Consider the following 10663-nt stretch of genomic DNA (forward strand, 5'->3'; position numbering starts at 1 on the left):
AAAAGGGTAGGTACACTCAAGGAGAAAGAAGGGCAAACAGCTCTAATAAGTACTTCACATCAGTCTTTACCGAGAACAAGAACATAGATGGTGGTAAGGTTAGGGAGAGGTGGGTTGATAATCTATGGTATGTCCATATTAAGAATGAGGAACTGTTGGGTGCCCCGAAAAATATTAAACTAGAGAAGTCCCCAGGGCCTGATGAGCTCTATCACAGGATACTGAGGAAGGCAAGCCAGAAGATTGCTGGGGCATTGACAAGGAACCTTGGATCCTCTTTAGTCATAGGAGGACCCAGAAGACTGCAGAATAGCCAATGCTGTTGCTTTGTTTAAAAGGGGCATCATAATCTAGGAAATTATAGGTCGGTGAACCTTACATCAGGGAATAGGGAAATTCTTGAAGAAGATTCTTAGGGACAGGATTTATTCACATTTGGAAAAGAACAAATCTATTTCAGTTAGTTAGCACCGTGCAGGGGAGGTCGTGTCTCATAAATTTAATTGAGTTTGTTGAGTAAAGATGGTTGATGAGGGTAAGGCAGTGGATGTTATCAATATGAACTTTACTAAAGCATTTCACATGGTCCCTCATAATAGGCTAGCCCAGAAGATGAAGTCACATGAGATCCACAGTGAGTAACTTGGTAAGTTGGTTACAAAAATGGCTTATTCATAGAAAACAAAGGGTAACTGTGTTTTTCTGAATGTGGTGTTCACAAAAATCAGTGCTGGGACGTCTGTAATACATATACATGCTTTTGATGAAAATGTAGGTACTCTAATAAGTAATTTTGCATTTTGAAAATTGGTGGAGTTGTGGATAGTGAGGAAGATTATCAAATGATACAGCATTAATGTCCTTCAGGGAAAGAAATCTGCCATCCTTACATGGTCTGGCCTACAGGACTCCAGACCCACAGCAATGTGGTTGACTCTCAATTGTCTCTGAAATGGCCTAGCAGGCTGTTCACTTGTACCAATCACTACAAGGTCTCAAAGAAATGAAACCAGATGGATCACTTGGCATCGATCCAGGCATCAGAAAAGACCATGGCAGAAACAGCCCTGTTGACCCTACAAAGTCCAATTTACTAACATCTGGCGGTTAGAACCAAAACTGGGAGAGCTGTCTCACAGACAAATCAAGTAATAACTTCACATTGTCTGTCAGGTATGGTTCCGTGATTATGACTATCATCATCACCACCATCACCATCCCTGGATATGTCCTGATCAGCAAGACAGACCCAGCCAAGATGGTGGCACAGCGGTAGACAATCGGGAGGGAGTTGCTTTGGGAGTCCTCAACATTGACTTCACACCCTTGAACACGCATGGTTTCAGGTTAAACATGGATAAGGAAGCCTCCTGCTGATTACCACATACCATTCTTCCTCACCTGATGAGTCAGTAATCCTCCATGTTGAACAACACTTGAAGGAAGCCCTGAGGATGGCAAGGGCACAAAAGGTACTCTGGCTGGGAGGTTTCAATCTCCACCACAAGGAGTGGCTCGGCAGCAGTACCATTGATCGTGCTGGTCGGGTCCTAAAGGACATAGCTGCCAGTCTGGATCTGCAGCAGGTGGTGAGGGAACCAACAAGAGGGAAAAACATACTTGACCTCATCCTTACCAATCTGCCGGCTGCAGATGCATCTGTCCATGACAGTATCGGTAAGAGTGATCATCGCACTGTCCTTGTGAAGACAAAGGCATGCCTTCGCATTATGAAAAGCCTCCATCATTTGTGTGGCACTGTATTAAATGGAACAGATCCCTACCCTCCAGTCCAGGCAGCATCCTGGTAAATCTCCTCTGCACTCTCTCTAAAGCTTTCACATCTTATGATGAGGCGACCAGAGCTGAACACAATATTCTAAGTGCGATCTAACATGGGCTCTATCGAACTGCAGCATAACCTCATGGCTGTTAAACCCAATCCCCCCTGCTAGTGAAAGCCAACACACCATACACCTTCTTTCAGCACAAGTGGCAGTTTTGAGGGATCTCTGTTCCTCCACACTGCCAGGAATCCTGCTTTTAATCCTGTATTCTGTATTCAAATTTGACCTTCTGAAATGAATCACTTCACACTTTTCCAAGTTAAGACAATAAGACCATAAGACACAGGAGTGGAAGTAAGGCCATTCGGCCCATCGAGTCCACTCCGCCATTCAGTCATGGCTGATGGGCATTTCAATGCCACTTACCCGCACTCTCCCTGTATCCCTTAATTCTTTGCGAGATCAAAGATGTATCAATCTCTGCCTTGAAGACACCCAATGTCCCGGCCTCCACTGCACTCCATGGCAATGAATTCCACAGGCCCACCATTCTCTGGCTGAAGAAATGTCTCATTTCCGTTCTAAATTGACCCCCTCTAATTTTAAGGCTGTGCCCACGGGTCCTAGTCTCCCCACCTGACGGAAACAAATTCCCGAGTCCACCCTTTCTAAGCCATGCATTATCTTGTAAGTTTCTATTAGATCTCCCCTCAACCTCAATCCCAGGATCCTCAGCTGTTCATTGTAAACTCGGCCTACCATTCCAGGGATCATCCGTATGAATCTCCACTGGACACGCTCCATTGCCAGTATGTCCTTCCTGAGGTGTGTGGCCCAAAATTGAACACAGTATTCCAAATGGGGCCTAACTAGAGCTTTATAAAGTCTCAGTAGCACAACAGTGCTTTTATTTTCAAACCCTCTTGAGATAAATGACATTACATTTGCTCTCTTAATCACGGACTCAACCTGCAAGTCAACCTTTAGAGAATCCTGGACTAGCACTCCCAGATCCCTTTGTACTTTGGCTTTATGAATTTTCTCACCTTTTATAGAATAGTCCATGCCCGTGTTCTTTTTTCCTAAAGTGCAAGACCTCGCATTTACTCACGTTGAATTTCATCAACCATTTCCTCGACCACTCTCCTAAACTGTCTAAATCTTTCTGCAGCCTCCCCACCTCCTCAGAACTACCCACCTGTCCACCTAACTTCATATCATCAGCAAACTTCACCAGAATGCCCCCAGTCCCTCCATCCAGATCATTAAAATGTAAAGTCAATAGCTGCTCCAACACTGAACCCTGCGGGACACCACTTGTCACTATGCCATTCTGTAAAAGAATCTTTTATCCCAACTCTCTGCCTTCTGTCAGACAGCCAATCCTCAATCAATGCCAGTAGCTCACCTCGAACACCTCACCTTACTCAGCAGCCTCCCATGAGGCACCTTATCAAAGATCTTTTGGAAGTCTAGGTACATGACATCCACTGGGTTTCCCTGATCTAACCTACTTGTTACCTCTTCAAAGAATCCTAACAGGTTTGTCAGGCATGACCTTCCCTTACTAAATAAGAAATATATACCCAGCAGTGCTCTGCGCCTCCTGTGGCCTCTCACTCTGCTGATCTTTTAAAAGCCTCACTTACCCAGCAGTCCGGTGTCCGTTCTTGCTCAAATTCCATCTGCCACTTATCAGCCCAGTTCTGCATCCTGTCCATGTCCAATTGAAACCTACAACAGCCCTCCACACTATCCACCACTCCACCAACCTTTGTATCATTGGCAAACTTACTAACCCACCCTTCCACTTCCTCATTCAAGTTATTTATAAAAATCACAAAGAGCAGAGGTCCCAGAATAGATCCCTGGGGAACACCACTGGTCACCGAGTTCCAGGCTGAATATGACATCCAAATGGTTGCAGACACTGGATACTGCAAAGACTATGCACCCTGACAACATTCCAGCAAAAGTATTGAAGATACAATCTGAATTTGCCAGTTCCCCAGCTAAGCTACTCCAGTAGAGTAGTATCTACCTGACAAGGTGGAAAATTGCCCAGGTGTGTCCTATATACAAATCCAACTCAGCCAATTACTGCCCCATCAGTCCCCTCTCAATCATCAGTAAAGTGATGGAAGGTGTCATCAACAGTGCTATCAAGCAGCACCTACTCAGTGACGCCCAGTTTGGGTTCCACCAGGGCCACTCAAATCCTGACCTCATTACAGCCATGGTCCACACATGGGCAAAAGAGCTGAATTTCAGAGGGGAGGTGAGAGTGACAGCCCTTGACATCAAGGATGCATTCAACCCAGTGTGTCATCAAGCAAACCTAGAATCAATGGATATTAGGGGCAAACTCTCTGGTGGTTGGAGTTATATCTGACACATAGGAAGATGGTCATGGTTGTTGGAGGTCAGTCATATCAGCTCCAGGACATCTCTGCAGGAGTTCCTCAGGGTAGCTTTCTAGACCCAACCTCTTCAGCTGCTTCATCAATGACCTTCCCTCCATCATAAGGTCAGAAGTGGGGATGTTCGCCAATGATTGCACACACAATGTTCAGCACCATTTGCAACTCCTCAGAAACTGAAGCAGTCCATGTTCAAATGCAACAAGATTTGGACAATATCCAGGCTTGGACTGACAATTGAAAAATAACATGCCAGACTATGACCATCTCCAATAAGCAACAACCTAACCATCACCTCTTGAAATCAACTGTGTTACCATCACCGAATCCCCCATGATCCACATCCTGTGGGTTATCATTTACCAGAAAATCAACTGAACTCACCACATAAGCACAGTGGCTACAACAGGTCAGAGGCTAGTAATACTGTAGTGAGTAACTCACCGCCTGACTCCCAAAAGCCCATCCACCATCTACTTGGAACAAGTCAGGAGTATGATGGAATATTCCTGATTTACCTGGATGAATGCAGCTCAAACAACACTCAAGAAGCTTAATACCATCCATGACAAAGCAGCCCACTGAGCACCACATCCACAAGCATCCACTCCCTCACCACCAATGCTCAGTAGCTGCAGCATATACTATCTACAAGATGCACTACAAAAATTCACCAAAGATCCTCAGCTTACAAACCCACAACCACTTCCATCTAGAGGTAGAGTAGGTTACCATTACAAAAGAGAAAGTGCTAGAAAAGCTAAAAGATCTTAAAATTGATAAATCTCCTGGCCCCGATGGGCTACATCCTAGAGTTCTGAGGGAGGTGGCTGAGGAAATAGCGGAGGCGTTGGTTGAGATCTTTCAAAAGTCACTGGAGTCAGGGAAAGTCCCGGAAGATTGGAAGACCGCTGTTGTAACCCCCTTGTTCAAGAAAGGATCAAGGCAAAAGATGGAAAATTATAGGCCAATTAGCCTAACCTCGGTTGTTGGTAAAATTCTAGAATCCATAATTAAGGATGAGGTTTCTAAATTCTTGTTCGGATTAGAACAAGTCAACATGGATTTAGTAAGGGGAGGTCGTGCCTGACAAACCTGTTGGAGTTCTTTGAAGAGGTGACAAGTAGGTTAGACCAGGGAAACCCAGTGGATGTTATCTACCTAGACTTCCAAAAGGCCTTTGATGAGGTGCCACACGGGAGGCTGCTGAGCAAGGTGAGGGCCCATGGTGTTCGAGGTGAGCTACTGGTATGGATTGAGGATTGGCTGTCTAACAGAAAGCAGAGAGTTGAGATAAAAGGTTCTTTTTCGGAATGGCAGCCGGTGACAAGCGGTGTCCCGCAGGGTTCAGTGTTGGGGCCGCAGCTGTTCACATTATATATATTAATGATCTGAATGAAAGGACTGGAGGCATTCTAGCGAAGTTTGCCGATGATACAAAGTTAGGTGGACAGGCAGGTAGTACTGAGGAAGTGGGGAGGCTGCAGAAGGATCTAGACAGTTTGGAAGAGTGGTCCAGGAAATGGTTGATGGAATTCAATGTGAGCAAATGCGAGGTCTTGCACTTTGAAAAAAAGAATACAAGCATGGACTACTTTCTAAACGGTGAGAAAATTCGTAAAGCCAAAGTACAGAGGGATCTAGGAGTGCTAGTTGAGGATTCTCTAAAGGTAAACATGCAGGTTGAGTCCGTGATTAAGAAAACAAATGCAATGTTGTCAATTATCTCAAGAGGGTTGGAATATAAAAGCACTGTTGTGCTACTGAGACTTTATAAAGCTCTGGTTAGGCCCCATTTGGAGTACTGTGTCCAGTTTTGGTCCCCACACCTCAGGAAGGACATACTGGCACTGGAGCGTGTCCAGTGGCGATTTGCACGGATGATCCCTGGAATGGTAGGTCTAACATATGAGGAACGGCTGCGCATCCTGGGATTGTATTCATTGGAGTTTAGAAGATTAAGGGGAGATCTAATAGAAACTTACAAGATAATACATGGCTTGGAGAGGGTGGGTGCTAGGAAATTGTTTCCGTTAGGCGAGGAGACTAGGACCCATGGACACAGCCTTAGAATTAGAGGGGGTAAATTCAGAACAGAAATGCGGAGACATTTCTTCAGCCAGAGAGTGGTGGGCCTGTGGAATTCATTGCCACAGAGTGCAGTGGAGGCTGGGACGCTAAATGTCTTCAAGGCAGAAATTGATAAATTCTTGATGAGACAAGGAATTAAGGGCTACAGGGAGAATGCGGATAAGTGGAGTTGAGATGCCCATCAGCCATGATTGAATGGCGGAGTGGACTCGATGGGCCGAATGGCCTTACTTCCGCTCCTATGTCTTATGGTCTTATGGTTAGGTTTATTTTCATTAGAAAAAAGGAGATTGAGGGGGGACCTGATTGAGGTTCACAAAACCATGAAGGGTATAGACAAGGTGGATAGAGACAAGCTTTTTCCCAGGTTGAAGGATTCAATAACGAGAGATCACGCTTTCAGGGTGAGAGGTGGAAAGTTTAGGGGGGATACATGCGGCAAGTACTTCACACAGAGGGTGGTGGGCATTTGGAACACGTTGCCAGCAGAGGTGGTAGAGGCAGGCACAGTATATTCATTTAAGATGCGTCTGGACAGATGCATGAGTAGGTGTGGGGCAGAGGGATACAGATGCTTAGGAATTGACCGACAGGTTTAGACAGTACATTTGGATCGGCTCAGGCTTGGAGGGCTGAAGGGCCTGTTCCTGGGCTGTAAATTTTCTTTGTTGATATATAGCTATTTGGGAGCACCGCCATCTTCAGATTCCCTTCCAAGTCACTCACCATCCCGACGTGGAAATTTGTCACCGTTCCTGAGTCAAAATCCTGGCATTCCCTCCATAATAGCATTGTGGGCAACCCACAGCAGGTGGACTGCAGCGCTTCAAGAATGCAGTTCACCACCACCATTAGCAAGGTCACATCAGGAGTACTCTGTGCAGTTCTGGTTGCCACACTACAGGTTGGATGTAAGTCTTTGGAGATGGTGCAAAAGTGTTATTAGACTTTGCCAAGATTGGCGTATATTATCTAGAAGGAGAGTTTGGATAAACTTGGATTGTTTTCACTAGAACATCAGAGACTTGAGCGAGGCATGTGTAAGGAAAGGTTTTTCCATAGAGAGTGATAAGTACCTGGAACGTGCTGTCGGGGAGATCGTAGAAGCAAAATATAAGAGGTATTTAAGCAGAAACATGAAGAGGCAGGGAATAGAGAGATACGGACCATAAACAGGCAGATGGGATTCGTTTAGAATGGCATCATAGTCGCTACAGACCATGTTGTTCCTGTGCTATATTGTTCGATGGTCCGTGTTCTATGACACTTTGTACAAGCACAGCCACAGAAGAGGGGCAGACAGCAGCTATGACCCCCCTTCCACAGCCCGCTGCCTGGACCTGTCATCAGTGACCTGGTCAGGCCTAGGAGCATACCTACAAGTTAGTCTTCTGACTTGCCCACAACCCCTGCACCATGTTCCCAAAGATCAGGAGCATAGGACTGAAGTGCAACCAAAAGCACAACAAATGATTTTTCAAAAAAGAACCAAGCTCTTTTCTTTTAAGTTATCTTGTAAGAACCCAGGTCTTTGTTTTGTATCTCAACGTGCTCTTACACACAACAGAACAGCTGTTCTATCTTTTAATTATCACTGGTAAATCATGTTTTCCAAATTGATTAATTTACACGCAAAGCCAGTGAAGGGCAATGCAAACCATCAAATGAGGTGGACAGCTTGGGAGAAGAACCAACTCTTAAACATAAAGTTTAATGACCACCACACTCTCTCAATTAACTCTGCAGCTGTTTTTGATTCCCTAAAGAGAACTGCATTTCTAAGACTAATATGAGTGACCATTACCTAGGCCTCGTGGAGAAGTCCCATCTTCATATTGAGAATTCCCACCTTTGTGTTGTGTGGAAATACCACCATTCTAAATTGGACACATTTTGAACAGATCAAGCAACTCAAAACTGGGTGCCGATGAAGCACAATGGGACATTAGCAGTAAGAAAGCTATGTTCAACTGCAGTCAGTCTGTAACCTTATGGCCCACATATTCCCCCACTCTACTTTTATATAAAGCCTAGAAATCAACAAAGGTTCGATGAGCACAGGAGAGCATGGCAAGAGCAGCACCAGGAAAGCCTAAAAATAAGGGGTTGACCTACAACACAAAACTATGTGCATACTGAACAGATGAAGTAACGACTGATAGAAAGAGCTAAGTGACTCCACAACCAATGGATCTGCTGCTATCTCTGTAGCCCTGTCAGACGCAGCTGTGAATGATTGGAGGAAAATTGAACAACTAACAGGAGATGGAGGCTCCTGAAATACCCCTATCCTCAATGCTAGGGGAGCCCTGCACATCAGTACAAAAGACAAATCTGAAGCATTTTCAGCATCATCAGCCAGGAGTGCTAGATTCATGATCCATCTCAGCCTCCCCTAGAATTCTCCAGCATCAGAGATATATGTCTTCTGCCAATTCAATTCAATACACATGATATCAAGAATCAGTTGAATGCACTGGATCCTGGAATGGCTGTGAGTCCCGATAACATTCAGGAAATTGTACTGAGATCTTGTGCTCCTGAACTTTTCACCCTCCCAGCCAAGCTATTCCAGTACATACACACTACTGACATCTACCTGACAATATTGAAAATTGCCCAGGTATGTCCTGCATGGAAAAGCAGAATAAATCAATTTTGGCCAATTACTGCCTGAGAGATGTGATGGAAAAAATCATCAGCTGTCCTATCAAGTATCACTTGCAAAGGAATAATATCATTATTGACGGTCAGCTTGGGTTTCACTAGGGCTCCTCAGGTCCTGACCTCGTTTCAGCCTCGATCAGAGCATGGACAAACAGTTGAAAACTCTAGAGGTGAGGTGACAATGGCAGTCTTTGAAATTGAGGCAGCTTTCAACTGTGTATGGTATCAAATAGCCTGAACAAGACTGAAGTTAATAGGAATTGGGTAGAAATCGAGGAAATTATCAGTTGTATTCATACCTGATATATATGAAGATGGCTATGATTTTTGGAGGGCAATCAGCTCAGCTCCAGAACATCTCTGCAGGAGTTCCTCAGGGTAGTGCCCTAGGCCTAACCATCTTCAGCTACTTCATCAATGACCTCCGCTCCATCATAAGGTCAGAAGTGGGGATGTACACACAATGTTCAGCACCATTCACAGCTCCCCAGATACTGAAGCAGTCTGTATTCAAATGTAACAAGATCTGGACAACATGCAGGTTTAGGCTTAAAAGTGGGAAATACAGAGCATTGTGGATCTACCTACAGCACATGGACTGCAGCGGTTCAAGGTATCAGATCAGCAACACTTTCTCAAGGGCAACTAGGGACGGACAATGAATAAAAACCAAAAGAACTGTGGATACTGTAAATCAGAAATCAAACAGAAATTGTCAGAAAAGCTCAGCAGGTCTGGTAGCATCTGTGAAGAGAAACCAGTGTGGTGGGGGGGTGGGGACTGTGTGGTGGGGGGGTGGGGTGGGGTGGGGGGTGTGTGAGGGGGTGTGTGGTGGGGGGGTGGGGGATGTGTGTTGTGTGATGGGGGTGTGTGGTGGGGGGGTGTGGTGTGTGGTGGGGGTGTGGGGGGTGTGTCGGGGGGTGGGGGGTGTGTGGTGGGGGGTGTGTGGGGGGTGTGTCGGGGGGTGGGGGGTGTGTGGTGGGGTAGTGTGTGGGGGGTGTGTCGGGGGGTGGGGGGTGTGTGGTGGGGGGTGTGTGGGGGGTGTGTCGGGGGTGGGGGGTGTGTGGTGGGGGGTGTGTGGGGGGTGTGTCGGGGGGTGGGGGGTGTGTGGTGGGGGGTGTGTGGGGGGTGTGTCGGGGGTGGGGGGTGTGTGGTGGGGTAGTGTGTGGGGGGTGGGGTGGGGGTGTGTGAGGGGGGTGTGTGGTGGGGGGTGTGTGGTGTGTGGTGGGGGGTGTGTGGTGGGGGTGTGTGGTGGGGGTGTGGGGGGTGTGTCGGGGGGTGGGGTGTGTGTGTTGAGGGGTGGGGGGTGGGGTGGGGTGGGGTGGGGGTGTGTGGTGGGGGGGTGGGGAATGTGTGGTGAGGGGTGGGGGGTGTGAAGGAAGAGTCACTTAATGCTTGTCACGCCAACAACATCCATGTCTAACCAATAAAACAAGTTACTGAGGCAGCTCCTGGGGGAGACTGACCCTAAACCCTGGGGGAGACTGACCCTTAACCCTGGGGGAGACTGACCCTTAACCCTGGGGGAGACTGACCCTTAACCCTGGGGGAGACGGCGCGGCGCAGGTATGGCGATTCTCCTGTTACCCGGGTAACGGAGTGAAGGGGCGGGGCCGCGGTCCCGGGAAGGACGCGGCCATACGGGAGGGCGGGTCCGAGCGGAGGGGGCGGGTCCGGGAGGAGGGGGCGGGCCCGGGA

General features: G+C 47.0%; 1 protein-coding gene across 1 annotated transcript in view; it reads right to left on the minus strand.

Moving 5' to 3' along the window:
- The window catches only part of LOC122539556 (clathrin light chain A-like), a 70299-nt gene that overhangs the window by 57029 nt on the left and 2607 nt on the right, over positions 1-10663 (minus strand). The gene's annotated exons all lie outside the window — the stretch shown is intronic.

This window comes from Chiloscyllium plagiosum, unplaced genomic scaffold, assembly GCF_037043375.1.
Source record: "Chiloscyllium plagiosum isolate Xiang-an unplaced genomic scaffold, Cpla_swu_hap1 HiC_scaffold_36, whole genome shotgun sequence".
In the NCBI taxonomy this organism is placed as follows: domain Eukaryota; kingdom Metazoa; phylum Chordata; class Chondrichthyes; order Orectolobiformes; family Hemiscylliidae; genus Chiloscyllium; species Chiloscyllium plagiosum.